At 43.6% G+C, this 17174-nt stretch overlaps 1 protein-coding gene across 3 annotated transcripts in view; it reads left to right on the top strand.

The window, feature by feature from the left end:
* The window catches only part of ELMO1 (engulfment and cell motility 1), a 309086-nt gene that overhangs the window by 217995 nt on the left and 73917 nt on the right, over positions 1–17174 (top strand). Inside the window, exon 1 of one of the 3 annotated variants that reach the window (XM_075418686.1) lies at positions 8083–8377. The exons of the other annotated variants lie outside the window; for them this stretch is intronic. The gene's annotated coding sequence lies outside the window, so the exon portion shown is untranslated. Of the gene's footprint in view, positions 1–8082; positions 8378–17174 lie in introns of those variants that run through there. 3 annotated transcript variants of the gene reach the window in all.

Genomic DNA, 17174 nt, shown 5'->3' with positions numbered 1-17174 from the left:
AATTTTAACATGAATGGGAGTCACGTGGAGTACTCCTGGCATACTGCTTTGAAAATATATCCCTGCATGATTAAGGAAGACTGAAATCTTTTTAAACCTCTATTTTTTAATTTTTTTTTTTCTAAACCAATTCTGAAATGTTTTTAAAGGAAAGCATTAATGGAATGAAATTGGTCCAACCCTGAATAAAGCGATAATGTAACAGGTAGGAATACTACTGGCTTAGCACTATAAATATATTTGTGCTTCAGAGACTGGGGAATGAAGGGAGGAGAGAACTTGGAAGTTTGTACCCACTGTTGCAATTGCCTCTGCATTGCCTGACCTTTACAAATTTGTCTCTTTATTTGGAAGATGACGTAATCATTCCACCTACCATGTGCAAAGAGCAGAGTTCAATGAAGAGAGCGAGTACAAGGTGGGATTTGCCTCTGAGATGGCAAGCGTGGTTATACTGCAGTATTGACAGCATCTTTAGCTCATGGATGACTGAGGCTGGAGAAATATGTACTCTGGAGATCGATTAGAAGGAGACTCATTAGTGGGAAGGAAGTTCTGAGCAGATGCAACAGACCTGACAAAATGAGCCAGAACACTGATAGAGCTGGGCCTGGTGTGTGGGCTGAATGTGAAGTAGGGTTGCTGGAAGGAGGTTCAGAGAGTCCTTTCTGACAGCCGGTCCTTCCTACCCATCTTCAGAGAAAACAGTCTTAACGGTTTCTTGAAATGTTTTGAAAAGACTAAGACAGAAAACGTCCGTAAAACCATATTGATGAATACAGACAGGAGCATAGTAAGGAGTATGGACAGTCATGTGGTCTCCTTCCAAAGATGCAGAGAAAGACGGGAGAGTTTTCCTTTTCTAATACTTTTTTCCTGCCTTTTTTTTTTTTTTTCCAACTGAGAACGTAAGGTTTATTTTCATAACTTTCGTTTTGTGTGGGCTGCTGCTTTAGTGCTCAAGGATCTCCTCTGATTGTTTGCGATTTCTTACTGCCTGTCTTACTAATATTTATCTGTCTTGGTATCATAGAGATACACAGAAAAAAGAAGTTGCCTGCCTTTTCTCCTTTTCACGTCATCTTCACCAGAGATATGTTACATCAGGATGCTGAGCTCACCTGTCCTTCGTGTCTCTTAACGCTCGGAGCAGGGTGTTAATATGCTTTGATGGGCTATCTGCAGTCGTTCCAACATGGTTGCCACTTTCCAGACTTAAGCATGAGATGCGACAGGCAGCATAAAGAAAGCGTATTTATGTCAGCCTGCTTTCAGCAAGAGACTTCATTTAAGCAAGCCTATTTATGTAGCGAGGTTATTTATACTGCACTTGGCTGTGAATGGGCATGTGTGGGCACGCTCCTGTTGTACATGCGACACGTGTGTGGGGTCTGTATATTTGGCTGCACATTTCCACGTACATGGATTGAGAAAGTGGCTGTTAATGTCTTTGAGAAGGGGACGTTTGCCCAACTTAACCTAGGGAGGCCCTGAAGCCCGTGGGAACAGACACGCGCTGCTGGAGACTGACACGGAATAGGAGTGTCGGCGGCTCATTTTGTGTGCTCCAAATTGCCCTGCGAGAGTGTAGAGGGTATTGCCCTTTCTAGCTAAAGTGAAGTATCCACTCGGTAAATTGCTCCCATTAGAGCGTACTCACAAAAAAATAACTACAGGGTAAACAGCCCTAACTGTTCATTCAGCTTACGTGAGCATTAATTTGACTTTCATGCCTGCGTGAGGTGCAAGCAGACAAAGGTTGTTCTCAGGAAAGTTTGTTGTGTGCCTGCTGGACCTGGAGACTAGACTCGTCTCTTCTGTTCGTCTCGTTGACTGTAGTCTTGGCAATCCCTGTCTGCACCTCCAGAGCCCTCTGACACTTACCCTTCCCTGCGAGCCTGTGATGCAAAAGTAGTGTGAAATGAATGTGATAAATGGTGGATAGGCCCCCATTAACGGCTATTAAAATAATGGTCTGGAGGTCCTTCAACAGCAGCTGGGAAGGTGAACCACGGCAGAGAGAACTCTGTAATTGAGCTGTTTGCAGTACACTTTTTCTAAACATCATCAGCCAGCATTGTCGTTCTGGTCTTAAAGGTGCATAATCGCATGAATACAGTTCCTCTAAAGGCTGCTGGGTGTCTGATTGTTACTCTTAAATAACACAGAGCGGAAGCTTTTGAAATTAAAACACACTTGTAGAAAACTCTCCTGAATAAAAATCCCATTTCATTTTGCAGAATGCCTAGGCAAGTATATGCAGGGCTTTTAGAAAACCAGAGATGTTTGCTAACGTTATCCATTGTGCCAGTCTTTAAGAGCCTGTTGGATAAAACCCAGCGCCCCCGCTTCAGGTCTCGCACTACTAACCTCTTCCCCCGTACCAAGAGAGAGCGTGAGTTTTGTATGAACAGATTTAATCTTCCTGTGCAGCAGATGTGCTGACACATGGGCTTCTGCTGTCAATGGGGTAAATAATCTCCTGTTTAAGTAGTTCTTAAGTACCTATTTATGTAATTAACATATATTGAAAAAAAAAAAATCATGCATCATTATTTAAACGGTGAACCATGACAGCGTCAGAGTAAATTCAGATACCTGAGACAGATGATTTTTTCCTTTATTTTGTCCCTTCTGTTGTTCTTTGGTTTTGTTAAAAGTAGAAAAATGAAGTAAATCATTCTGTTGCCATTTCGTGTGATCGAGTAGAGATTTATTCTGCATCTTCCAGAAGAAGAAAACCTCAGTGCACTAATGAATAAGATGGAGGGGAGCATGCAGGCATGTAAGAGAGGCAAGACAAATACATACATGGCATCATCTTTTTCAACAGTGTTAGTAGTACAATGTACATTCCGCAGTTCCCATCCTATGGAGACCAAGCATTAGAGGGAAGTCCCAGACTGTTTGGATCGCAGATAAATCCAGCTTGTGTTGCTTGTTTGGCAGTCTGGGCAAAGCATGGGCTGGAGAAGTAGCTAAAGGTAGAAGAATATTGCAGGTGAAATGCTGCAGCGATGTGAAGTTGTTCTGTCCTAGCCGTGCGTGCTCCAAACCAAGTGAATGAAGGAGAGAACTGAGATTAAGATGACACAACTGAAAATTCTCTCAACATGCTGCGAAGGGGCTTTGATGCAAAATTATGATATACCTTTGAACAAACTGGGCCAAGAAGGGAGCAGGGAAATCCTAGCCCCAGCTGCAGATGGTGAATATGCGATAGATTTGGCAGATAGCGCTCATATGGGCTGAATGTACTGGAATTTGTAAAACTCACAAGGTGATTTCTGTGGCCCTTGCAGTTGTGTGCTTAAGAGTGCCGTGTAAGGAATCTTAAAGTTGATGATGCGTACTGTGAAACCTTTTTCTGTATAGTGTCAGTTATTATAATTGAGTTAAAATTCTTCAGTGATTTCTCATGCTATATGACTGCTGCGTATGCTTGAAATGGCAAGACTTAAAGGTTGGAGGCAGCTGCGGGGACTTGTGTATTTTAAGGGGAGGGTTTATATGATAGCTATACAAAGACAAACTAACTATGATCGTAAATGACACTGCCTCCAAACCTAAACATCACTTGAGGTTGTTTGTTGGATAGCGCTCTGCTCTTCCCAGTGTCAAGGTTAGAAATAACTTTCTTTTTTTGTGTTTATCAAAATCTATCAAACTTCAAATCTATTCACTGTGACAGAATAGTCGTCTTCTAAGCAACCCAATTTCTCTTTGCTCCTTTTTTTACACCAGGTTTCTTATGTGTGGCTGTGGTGACTTTCTTCTTTTTGTTTTTTGTTGTTTTTTTTGCAATGGGGATATTTTGGTTCTGCATGAAACATGAGGCGTTTCAGATCTTCTTGGAGTTAACATTGGAGGTGGAAATGGAGCCTACAGTCATGCTGTCTAGACTAGGAAGTCTCCTTTCACCACCCAGGCTACATGTAATCGTTTAGCAATAGGAAAACTGAGAAATATGCATGTCAGTTCCTGTAGCCAATTTCAGGATTGTTTGTGGGCTGTCTTTGGCTTAGCTGAAGAACTTCAGTTGTCAGAGAAGATGAAGAAGTATTGCAGATTCAACACCCCTGAACAGTCATCATCCAGACTGCTGTTGTCTATGTCCATGACCGTTGTATGAAACTCTATAAAGCTCTAATTTCATTTGTATAAGACAAATGGAGATTAACGCACCTCCCTGCATCTCGAAGGTTTTTTAACGTACATGTGCATCCTCAGAATGGGGGCAGCTTGCCCAGTAGCACGGGAAGAGACTTGAATGCTCCCTGTGCTCGAAGTACAGGAGAAGGTAGTGAATATTGAACGCGTGCATTGGTGCTTGGGTGGTGGAAATCAAATCCGCCCGTGATTTGCAGAATGAAAGGTTCTGTGCTTTTGTAATTCGTGTAGAGCTTCCTGGGTGCTATGGTGGCAGATCACCTCTGAAGGTCATGTCTAATCTAATTTGCAAAGCTGTGTTCCTGGGAGTGTTTTCAGCAGCTTATATATCACTTGGTGTTCCTAGTCAGATAAGCTCTGTGGTTTGTCGTAAGGCTGTCTTAAGTGGCAGAAAGGATAGACATCTCTTTGTGCTGTGGCCAAGCATTTTCTTTGTAATTTGGATTATGTGTTGCTATCCACAAACTTCTTTCAGATGCATTAATATTAAAAAAACAACCAACCAACAAGGCCTGCTTGTTTGAAATAAGGTGTAGGGGACTCCTGGTAAAGGAGGCATAAGGTTTTCTGGTACTAGGATTTGAGGGAAACCAAACGAAACGTGAAGTGTGGCCTTGGAATTTTCTGAAATATTTGCTTGTATTTTATTGTATGTATCTACAGCCTAAGTCCTAACCACTACTTCATGGGTACGGATGCGGAAGTGAAATCTGTGGATATTCCTGGAATAAATGAATAGGTCTAGCTGTTCCTGGTGCAAATCAGCTGCTTCCACAAACCGACTTTTTGAAAGAGCTGGAAAGTTTACTGAGAATTGGCAGATGATTTGTGGCACTGGAAGAGGAGTCACTGGGAGGCAACCAGTGAGTCTGTGACTCGGGAAGTGTTAGTAGGTTAACCATCTTCCCCATGTAGGTATCTAGGCTAAAAAAAGTAAAACCCACGATCTGGAAGGATGAGTAAGCATTGTGTCACTGTTGATTGTTCCTCAGCACCCCCACACAAACAGGTCTTAGCCTGTGACAGCATACTGCTGAGAGCTGCTGTCAGACTGGCAAGTAGCAGCTTTGGTGTGAAGCCTTCCTGGAAATCTTTGGTCCTTTTGGTTGAACAACATCGTTTTATCCAGCTGTCTTAGATGGTTTTTCACAAATCTTGTTTATTATGTCTCTTTGAAATTGCCTGCATTTTTCTAGCCTTGAATTTTTGATCTCCCTTGAAAGCTTTCTTATTTGTGCCCTGTCCTGTTTTTAGAGCGTGGTGAATTCCTTAGTTGGTTTATTCTTGCACCACAGCCTTGGGAGGAAAAGAAATGCAGTTTACAGGGGAGATTGCTAAGAAAAGTGAGTGACAAAGGGTGAGGTGTCTTAAAGTTATATCTTAACAGCTTGCTGCCATCAGAAGTACAGTTCTCTGTCACTTCTGTTCCTTTCCTAAGGCAGGAAAAGACCATAAAAATGTGTCTTCCTGAGTTCTTGACTGGTTGCCCTAATCTGGGACGCAGCCTTCTCGTTGTCCGTGGGTGAAATGCAGATGAAGAGTTTCAGAAACTGGGTCAAGGGAAGGTTGCTCCAGATACTTCAAAGTTACACTGACAATCATTACTTTTGCTTGCAGCAGTGCGTTGTTTAACAAAGCACAGCCTAGTGAAGGGTTTTGAACTCTGTGCATCATACAACAGAAAGGAACAATTTAGCTGATTAGGAAGCTCTCCAGTTCAATATTGGCTTAAAAACCAAATTTCAGTATGGAGACCCACTAGGATTGTGACAGTTGTTTTTCGTTGTCCAGTAGCATTTTATGTATTTATTTGTGGTTTGCGTGACCATTCTTAGCACTGCGTATTGACAATACTTCCAGTCCATAAGACATGACGACAACAGCTAGCAAAATGAACACTGGAAATGATGAACTGCTTAATCATTCACATGCAAAGGACGGGGTATGCTCCTCACTCTCAGACCTCTTCCCTGTGGGATTTAGGTGGAAGGAGAGGTGGGAGAGGGATGGAACTGGATAGATCGCTTTTTTCCCTAGCAAGTGCTGTCAGCAGATCTAAGTTTTTTAATTAGTGCCCCCCCCCCCCCCCCAAATGCACATTGAACATCTTTCCACAGTTCAGTGTTTCAGAACTAGAAGAGTGACCGCAAAGCCTGTGAGCTCGGCGACGGTGCTGCAAGGGAGTAGGAGATGGTACTGCTCTAAAGGAAAAGGAAAAGCTGGAGGAAGTGCAGCATTGCAAGAAGTGAATCCTTATGGCATCGTGAGCCATTAAAAAATAGTTCTCTTATCTCTGTCAAAATGATAAATGATTGACAGATGCCCTGAAAAGCCAGATCTCCTGCTGTAAGTCTCTGTTCTTGGCCTTGCTCTTGAGCATTAGACCAACAGGCTTCAGAGACCTTGCTGGACTCTGCATTAGGCCCAGGTAGAAGACATTTAACAAGGAGTGGGCTTTGTTATACAAGGAGATCTGGGAATCTACCTGCAAGACTCTGTCAGGATGCATTTTAAAACGCTACCATTTACAATGGCTAATGCAGTGGATATCTGTTACTAGAGCAATACAGGAATGTATTTTTTCAGATGGGACTTCATTTTTTATTCTTCCCTTAGTTAAATAAATGAAAGAAGTATTCGTGAAAAAGGAACATGTTCTCCTTTTTTCCATCTGAAATTCTTCTCTAACACCGTTATAGTAGTATGTCAGTGTCTTGTAGTCTGCCTGGGCTTATCTTTGTAATATAAATGGATGCATTTAGATATTCTTCCCATTCCGCAATTTCACTGACAGAAGCATGCAGAGAATGAAACATTTTTTCAAGTGTCCCAGAGAAAGTCTGAGGAGCAGGCAGAAATTAGCCCAAATTGCCAAGTCCCTTTGCTTTGTTTCCTCTTCTGACCTAGTCATTTCTCATTTCTTTTCTTGTCAGAGGGTAGCACAGAGATTTATACCCGTGGATAACAACCCTTTTGTGCGCGAAGTATTCCTGGTGGCATGTTTCATCAGGACTTGGGCAGAATAGGGAGCACCCAGTGTAGAATTGGTTGCCTGAAGAATCGGGTCACTCTGTGTGAGTGCCAGATACAGTTTTGGATGCCCACTAGCAGAACAGCAGAATGCTTAGGAATAGTTGTAATAGTTGTGTCTGTTTTTACCCCATTTTGGACTGATGCAATTTATGGAACTGGAAAGCGAAATGTAGTATGTTGACGGCCCATACAGCAATCTTGTCTTGTGCTGGTCCATTACTCAAACTTGAAATCCATTACTCAAACTTGAAATACAAGTGATGTGTATCACTTGGGTACGTGGGGAGCGTACCTCCTTAGCAAGTGCACACATACAAGTGAATGCTTCTCAGGTACGTACATGCATATACACACACATAATGCAGTGTGTTTGCACAGAGAGAAAGCCAACGTGTGCGCAGCTCTGTCTGCGTGTACTTTCCCAGCGTGTATGAAAAGAGAAAGCAAACTCGCAATCAAATAAGCGGCGAGAGCAGAGAGGGGGGGAAAAAAGATGAGATTGCAGTTGATTATGAGCCTGGCAGCAGATGTGCTACACAAATCCAGCCCGCTGCATCCAGGCTGTTTCCATGGCGATGGAGCGAGTAATTGTGGAGCTCCGGCGCGCTCCCCCGCGGCCCCCGCCAAGGTGGACGCAGGCGCCGGGTCCCCACCGGCGCTGCCTCGCTCCCTCCGGGGGGAGAAAACTCGCCGGCGGAGAGCGGGAGACCCAGAGACGCGGAGCTACCGTTGACTTAATTTCCCCACCCCGCCTCGCCTGATGGTAGGATGCTAGGGGAGCTTCGCCCTTCCTCGGAAAGAACATGGTCTCCCAAGATGCTAAAGAGATGGGCAGGAGTTTCCCCGGCGCGGGAGCGGGCTGCGATTGGCTGCCGCCGCCTGGCCGTGCCAATGGGAGCCCGGCCGGCCGCCAGGTACCGCGACATAAGCGAAGCTACGCGCTCGCCCCGGCGGCGCGGGGACCCGCCAGCGGGCAGAGGGGCGCGAAGGAGCTGGGGGGGTCTGCTCCTCTCACATGGCTGCGCCGAGGACGCGTCTCGTTAGAGAGCTTCGTCGGAGACCGCCCGCCGCCCGCGCGCGCGGTGCCTCCCGCGGAAAGCGGCATTAAGTCATTCGCTCGCTGTCGCGTGGGAGGCGAATTTGCCGTCGGGAGCGATGGAGCTACGGGATCTCTGTAAGTAAATCCGTGTACTTTATCCTGCTATTTCAGCCCGGGCACAGATCAATAAGTAGTGCTGAGGAATGGAAGAAGCAAATCTGTGGCAACTGCAAATAGCGCAAAGGATTTCTCAGTTTTGTTTCGCGTGTTGCGAGACGTGTTCTTCCTAATGGTTTCAGGCATCGGACAAACTAATTAGCTGCTTGCATCGCCTTGGGTGGTTGTTTAGCCTAATTAAGATGAGTCTGGGGAAGGATGCTGTAGTCTCCGAGGCATTTCAGAACACCTCTGTGTTTGAGAAGGCAAGCGAGCCACATGGAGGAGAATATCGCAGGCAGAAAAGTCCGAGGTGCCCATATGCAGCCACCAGCATTTGTGGTGTGGGCGTAGTAATAACAGACACGTTATTACAGTGGTTTGTAAAACACCGGTTCGGACACTGAGCCAAGATGATGAGAGTTGCTCGTCATCCGTCACTGTGCTCAGCACAGACAATCATTGCTGTACCTGCCCTCTGTGTTAGTTTGCCTTTTTTTTTTTTTTTTGACTAATTTCTCATTTGGAGGAGGCTTTAAAAAGAAAGGGATATAATTCGAATGCATTCTTGTTTGTTGATGAAACAGGTGAGTGCATAGTAAGTGTGGAGAGTTTCCTTTTTCGCCGTTGCAGGGTGCAAGTTAGAAGTTGATTCCTTTGCCTGTCGGGACTCTGCTTTTGATTCTGTAAAGCAGCAATTGTATATTTAGAAGTGAGGGGGAGGGGAGGGTGCAAATCTCTCCCTCTGTAGCCCTCTGGGGTTACTTGAGTTACACCAGCCGTGAATTGGGCTCAGCATAGTTCGTGTTGTATCAGGTATTTGTTGTTAGACAGAGAGCTTTGCTGCACGGAGCTCGTGGTGACTCTCAGCTTAATACTCTCGGAGGCTGTAGTCATCTTATCTGGTTTGTGAAAATACATAGGAGAGAGGGCAGAAATAGGAATACAAAGATTTAGGAAAAACTTTTTGTGTCATTACTCTGTGCCTGAGCTAGTCATATGTATCAGGAATTTTATAGTAACCAAACTAGGTGCAAAAATCATATGAAGCTGGATGCTTTTTAGGGATCCATTTTCAGCATCTTGCATTCGTTTTTGAACTAAACGCACAACTTCCTTTCCCAGTGTTGGGAGCTGCTGGGAAGTCACATTGCTGCCTGGGAATCTCAGGCTGAGGATGTGATTTCTAGATGTGGCTTAGCTGGTCAGCTTTGCTTCTGAGAGACTGCCTTGCAAGTTGTGGCAGGAAGGTGTGTCCGTGGAGCTTATCCCTTCGGCTAAAGGAATCGGTGTTGCCTCAGCTGTTGGTGCCAAAAAGAATTGCCAGTGTTTTCATGGCCTGTTTGATCAAAATAAATTAGAAAGGTACAGAACACACAATTTAGTACATCAATGCAGTGAGAGTGTCTGTTGGTGAAGGTTATAGTGAGCTCCTCTGTGTGCTTTTGAGCGTTTAACCCAATGTATTGCTAATGCAGGAGGACCCCTCCTTAAGTTTGAATTATTGCCTTTTCTGAAGACATGGATGTAAGTCACTTTTCCCTTTGTTTTCCAGGGACGTTTGGGTCACCTTTTATTAAAATGATGTCCCCCAGCATCCTATGCACTGGGCTTTAAAAACATAATATTCCTAATCTATGTAAATGAGATAACTGTCAGCTCTTCTTGCAAAACTTGTATTTGTTTAGCAGTGATGCCAGTGCCAAGAATGAATTTTTTAAAATGAAGCAGATATTTTGCTGTCATATCACCTTCCCCTGGGGTTTGTATCATTCATTTGTATTTACTTAGCAGTGGTGTAGCTGAAAATCCCCATTATGTACGGCAGTCCAGGCAAAGAGATGTGCCCACTCCCCATTTTGGAGGTGGATGCTTGCATCTAGGCTGAGATATTCCATAAAAAGCTGAAGGAGAGCTTGGACTCTTGCACACCAGGGCATGGTTTGTTTCTGGCTCCAAGCTGGTCATTTTGAACACCTTTGGGGTGCATCAAAATGAAGCTCTCTTGCATCTTTGGGGTTTTTTAATTCTATACCTACTACCTTCTGCTTTATTTTCTAACAGATGATGTGAAAGCCTAGGAGAACATTGTCTTTTAAGGTCATTGCAACTCTTAAGATGGTATTTTAGTTCTTGTTAGTGCTCCAGGGATATAGTTCAAACAACATAAACCTCTCAAGTTTAGTCGCTAGCATTAGGCAAATACTGTGTGACTGATAGAGTTCCTATATCTCCCTTAACCTTGTTTAAAGGGATTTGTTTACTTGTCTATCCCAGTGCATTAGGAGATAAAAGGAAGGGGACGGGGAGGGAGAGAGACAGCCTGTAACTGCTAAGCTTTGGATGGTGCAGGGGATCAGTCTGTCTGAGGGCTTCAAACCCACAAACAGTGGTGCCTGAAGAAGAAAAATTCGTGTTGCAGTCAAAGGCACACTTGCATTAGATTTTTGACCTGATTGTACAGCGAACAGTTGCTTGTCGTTAGTGCTTGGGGATGATCTGTGTGGGAGAGGCGTTTCAGATTCCCAGGCTGTAAAAGTTCCAGCAGCAGAGGAGTGAGTAGGCTTCAGTGAGAGCTGTGGCATGCTGGCAGCAATTGGGAGGATGCAGAAGCTGAAAAATGCTATCTCTGAGTAGCTTTAATTGGTTGCATTGGAAAACACTTGGTTTGATGGGCTCATATGTCTTCTGAAACGCTTGGTGCCAGACCAAATTGGCATACCTCCATTGACTTACACGAGAAGCCACCAGACATTGATCCGATCTTCAGTCTTATGCTTATGTTTTTCTTGGAAGAGCAAGATTTTTACAAAGGCAGCAGGTTATTTTTCCTCTCCATTTGCCTCAGCAACAGTGATACTGAAAACTTGAATGGAATGGGCATTCCAGAGGTTTTGACTTGTTTCCGTGGGCTTTGAACTTAATAGGTTACCCTTCATCTGCTTGCAGAGCCTCATCCCCATATGTTAGTCTATATGGGAAGCATAGAGCAGAAATCCGGAAGGGACTCTGTATACGTATCCAGAAATACTAAATTTGAATTTTTCATTCTTGCACTGCATCTGAACTCTCCTTCAGTTTCAGTAAAATCATTGTGGTCATTCATGTTCTAGGGAAACAAATGCTAGGGTCACCGGTCTTTGGTTTTGCCTCAGTTGTATTTTTGTTTTCACACCATTATTTAAGTGAGCAGGTACAACTTTTACACAAACTACAAACAAAATACTCTTCTATAGGTGGCTCGATGTGTTTACATTCCAGTGAACTGCAGACAGTCATAACTCCAGATGAGACTAACAGCTCAAATGAGAACAGTTCCTTATTTTTGTGTCTGGAAAAAAACATTTTTAGGAAAAGTTACTCCATGCTAGGACTTGGCTTACAGAGAGCATCATGCCAAGTCACAGAGAGCGCTCGCTCCCTGCTCAGTGCATGCACACTCACATCTCGAATGGCAAGCCCGCGCGCCACAAAGCAACACCAAGCACAGAATGGAAATGGAACAACAGTAAAACAAAGACGAGTGAATCGTGAAAAGCCCATTGATTTACTTGACACCCATTTTGTTCAACATTGTGCAGTGCTAATCTGAAAACTGTGCGTCACAAAAAGTTTTCAGAACAATAAGAACTGTCAATTCCAGCAGATTTTACAGACCTGTCATTATTCTTCCATTGTCTTGAAGCACTAAGTGGCGTACAGAGAATTTTTGGCAGGAGTTCAGGAGTGGTCTCGTACAGAGGAATCGCGTGTCACTACCTCACGTATGTCATCATTGCCAATTAGAGTTTAGCCCAGTGCAGGCCTCTAGAAGCACGTCTGCCCCCATCCAAGTGTGCTGCTTTTATGGTGCTCATTTTTTCATCTGTTAAAAATATTGCAAACCACTTCTTTTTACTGTTCTTAATTGCAAAAATGTAAAGGCAAGAAATTATAGATGTTTTTCTACATGTTGATTTGATGTCTTCCAGAGAACTAGAATACTGTAATATATTAATATCCTGCCCCACGTGCTGCTCCTTTGGAAAGGTGGGAACAACAGCAGTGACGGCCACAAGCAGAATTTTTTATTAACTCTCTTTCTCTTCAGATGGTATTGCTGGTGCTTCTTGTGGAGCATCTGGGTCCTCCCCTGCTCTAGTGGAGCAAAATCCCTTCTGCTCTGCCCTGTGTTCTTTCACTCCAGATGCTCTGCCTCCCAGTTAATTAAAAGAAGCGCGCGTGCACATACACACCCCCCACCATCATTAGGAACTACAGCCCCTCTTAGGGACATGCACTTGTGAGGACGAGAAGCATGGTGGGAAGAAAGATTGGCTTTGTATCAGGCAGATTCAGTTTGAAGTTCTTTGTCCAGAATCAGAGGCCGTGTAACTGGACTTTGTCTTACAGACTTACTTCTCCCAGTGTAGCATCATCCACATACACACCTGACCGAAGTTAAGTAAACATCTAATACAGTAAGGGTCATGACATTCACTCTTAAAATGAGAGTATGAATTTTTTTGCGTCCTTGGTATCGGTAACGTGCAGAACCCATACGTATTGCAGTAAATTGCAGCATTTTGAAAAGTCTGTGGGGCATAGATCCCTTTTTTGGGGACTTCACACAAGTTCTGGCAGGTTTTGCTACTTAAGAATTCAGTGGTTTCAAAAAACCACGTGAAAGTCAGACCTCAGAGGACACATATGACCTTCATATAAACCAAAACTTTGATTAGCTGTAGTTTGGGTGTTTTAAACTCTTCTGTAATGCACAAAATCAGTCTTGTAAAGGGGTGAAGAAGGAGATGTTGGTATTAGTGCTACTGTCAAATTAATACATCAAATAATATACTCTTATCCTGAATTGGTGGACCACTTTTATCAGCGCTTTTGATGTGGCAAAGAAAGTGCTTGTTCCATAGCTACAAACCCAACTCTCTTAGTCTTCCCTTCTCTTTGAACTTTAGTTTTCTTAAGACTTGGAAAATCGTGATACAGAGAGAAGCTTTCACAGCTATATATTTCAAGATTCGCATCCAAAGGCACATTAGAAGCCACACAAAGGGATTTTCTTTTAAGCAAGGTTTTCAAATATATGTAACCTTCTGGCTTGACCTCTGGATCTGCTCCCAGTCTGCATTTCAAGAAAAAGAATCTACCCACGTATGGTTATCTCCAGTAAGATCAAAGCTGTCACTGTATTCTGACACCTGTGAGAATGGAATGGATATAAAAAAAAAAGTGGGGGAAATGGTGAAAATATTTGAATGAGTTCACATTTATGAAAGATACACACCCACGGATCTTGGAAATGAAGGGAAGACTTTCAGGATTAGCTGCAACTCTTCTGTTCAGAAGTAGCAGAACATTTCTTTATTTGTTAGCCTCACCAAGATAATTAAACAGACTTGAAAACATAAACAAAAATAGGTTTTCTAGATCCCTACAAATATAGCTCTGAGAGCACTTTGCCGTGAAAGTTAATAAGGTTCTAACTTTAGGCTGGGTTTTCTGCCTGGTGCCTAACAGAAGCCACTGCAAAGGGTTGTGTTATTTTATGCTGCCTTGGAGCCCCTCTTCAAGGTGTGGTGTCTTTCCCAGTTTCCACCCTTCTCTGGCGAAGGTGTAAATTGTCACTGATTTATCCCAGCTCCAGTGAATACTTCCCGAAGGACTGACGTGGCTGTCCTGGTAAATATCTGCAGAGCGAGAAATGCAGCTCTGTTCGATCTGCTTGAGCTTCCTGCTGTCCTGTGGGAAAGCAGCAGCGTGACTTTGCAGAGCCCATCGGCTCTGCCCTCCTTGTGGAGAGATCACGGGCATCAGGCCCAGCAGGGTCAACGTGTGCATTCTGCTGCGTTGCGCCCTTGCCTCGGCACAGCAAGCCACAGCAGAGCCCTTGGCATTCAGCTAGCTGGGGTGTGCCAGAACGTGCTGCAGTTACTGCCCTGAACCCGCTCCAAGGGAAGCATGTCCCAGTTTTTGTCACCGCCACAAGGTTATCACCTCTGCATCTGATAATTCAGCGTGGTGCTGAGGACTGTTGTGGCTGGAAGAACCTTGTTTTGCAAGAAAACTAATTTACGCTCCCTGTGTTCAACACAAGGGGTTAAAATGTACCTGTGGCACTAGCCACCAGGAAGGGAAGGACCACAGATCAACCAGTCTTCTCGCCCGACTCTGTGCCTTCACGAGGGACCTTCTCCTCTCCCCCTCCCCATACTCACCTTTTGTAGGGTGGAATTAAGCCATTTGGCTGACACAAGCTCCGCTCAGCTTTCGGAAAGGGGAGCCTGCCTGATGTGAGACTCGCTGTTGTCTATCCTAGCTCCCAGCGTCATGCTTTGAAACGGCTACAGCTGCAAAGAGGTACAAGAGGTCCATGAAACCTCTCACTTTTACACCACTAGCTGCTTCGGTGCAGAGAGTAAGTAGGCAAGGGCTTGAGTTAGAAATACCTCTGATGCCTTGTAACTGCAATGAGAACTTGGATTATATTTATGTGCTAGTAGTTGGTCTTGAATTTTTCTGCCTTAAAATACTATTATAACCCCAGTAAACATTTAATAGAAGAGTGGAAATCCGGTTCACAGTTGTTTCACGAATAAATTCATTTGTTCTCACTTCCTAACTTACCTTTAAAAATTCCCTGTTCAGATTATCCCCCCATTTCAAACAGCTATACAATGTTTTGGGCTTATGCTTAGAAAGTCTTCAAGTGCCATTTTCAATTGCAAGTCGAATTATGCTCATTTCTAATGGTACAGAAAAGGTACAAGTGAATCTCAAAATAAGTTCTGCTTGTTCATGCATGAAATTATAGATCAGCCCACCTCTCCATGCAGGATTTCCATCATTTGAAAGTCATAGGTCTCTACTACAGGCTGAACTTTGCACCAATCCCAATAATAGTTTTCACTGCTAAAGGTTCTAGCCCAGCAAATTTCAAGGCTTTGAGTTTTTATTATATATTTAAGGGATAAGCTAGAAACTTCTAACAAAGAATTTCCTTAGTGGAGTAAATGTCAAGTATTTTGGGCATGCAGATCTGAGCATTATCATTTATCAGTGATTTGGTAAGACAAATTGCTGGATGTGTCTCAGATTTTTTTGATTATAAAGCACTTTGCTGTCAGTTTTCAACCAAGAAGGAAATAATCACCTTTCTAAATCTGTTAACTGTTATTGCGTATTGGTAATTGAATGAAACTTGGTTTTTTTCGGTCAAAGAGATACATGACAGATTTGCAATGTGAAAAGGGTAGGAAAGCCTCACAGCTAATTATGTGATTTTAAACTTAAGCACCAGAGCTCATTTGCTGCTTGTTCCAGAAGTTTGCCTGAGCTATGATTTAAAGGCTTTATTGCACCGAAACCCTAGAGGCTGTTGCAGTTTGCAACAGTGGGCTGCCAAAGGTAATCACAGTGTGTAGTTCTCATGGTTGTAAAGAAATATGCACACTTCATCGTGATCTCCTGCACAGGCAGACACCTGGGCCTTAATCCAGATCCTGTCACGTCGTGCCCTTGATCTGGTGTCCTCCTCATTGCTTCTGCATCATCAGTGCTGGCAAACCGTGTAGCCTGACGAGCGGATTGTGGATCTCTGATGCCACAGCCCATTTGGAGCATTTATCTGTGGCCGATGCCACAGAGCACCCAGGAAAGGTGAATGCCTTAGGTTGTGTGGGAGTTTAGGTGCAGACTGCAGTGGTCCTGCTTTCCAGTTCCAGTCAGCTCAACAGTATTCATTGCTTGTAAGAACACTGAGCTTTGGGTGCGGCTTCAGCTCAGGAGCTGCTTAAAAGGAACACCAGTGCAGAAGATGAAACCTTGGCTGTGTTGAAACAAGTGCTTAAACTCCCATCAGTTACAGGCTGGTCCCCAGAATCAAGGAGTTGTCTGTCTTCTGAAGTGGTCAAATTGTACAGTGATGTCAGTCAAAAGGCACCTCCTCCTAAAGAAAATGAAAGATGTCAAAGAGCTCTGTGTGAGTCAGTCGTGAAACAAGCAACAATTTTGATTACTGATATATAAAAAAAGATGTTTGTTCCGCCAGGGATAACAGCTTGTTACTTGCTTTGCTCTCAGGATGCAGGGAGAAGGGAAGAGAAAGAAAGTACTCGTAGCCAAGTTGGCTGCTACAGTCCAGCAGCACAGTCAATCAAGTTGTTTCATCATTCCAAGTCATTCTGTAATACCACTGATTTATCTCTCTGCTGTGCAGTTGTCCCCTGTTGATAATTCTGGTTTTGTCCAGGGAAGGCAGAGATTTTGCTGAAAACCGGCAAGCTCCTCTTACCTGCAGCGAACAGTAGGAGAGTGGAGTAAGACTTCCTCCTTTTCATTGATGCCTATAAATAGTCCACGCTAACCCTAACAGCCTTAAAGACATAGGGAATCTTTTTTTTTTTAAAAAGAATCCGCTATTTTTGCAACCACATTGACTCAGCAGAAGTAGACGTGTGTGTTTTAGATCATGATAGGTTATCAAGCCCTGCTGTGAATGCTTAGCTCTTTAATTCTGGCTGTGACATCTTACGTTTATTTTAACGCTGCAGTGGACTGGCACAAGTCTTGATATGATGGCCAGAAAGGAGGCTGCCACATTAGTATATGTATTAAAAAAAAAATAATCTTAGTTACAGTTTTTAGAATTTAGTTTTCTGTTTCTTCAGTTTTCTCTGTGTTTGTGAGAAAGAGAGGAGATAATTAACGGAAGTGCATTTTATTTATATCTAGGAACAGGTTGTTTAATAACAAAATCTGTAGTTCTCCACTGTGCTAGGCA

The sequence above is a fragment of the Opisthocomus hoazin genome, chromosome 4 (genome assembly GCF_030867145.1).
Source record: "Opisthocomus hoazin isolate bOpiHoa1 chromosome 4, bOpiHoa1.hap1, whole genome shotgun sequence".
Lineage (NCBI taxonomy): Eukaryota > Metazoa > Chordata > Aves > Opisthocomiformes > Opisthocomidae > Opisthocomus > Opisthocomus hoazin.
This window is presented reverse-complemented; position numbering and strand designations above follow the sequence as displayed.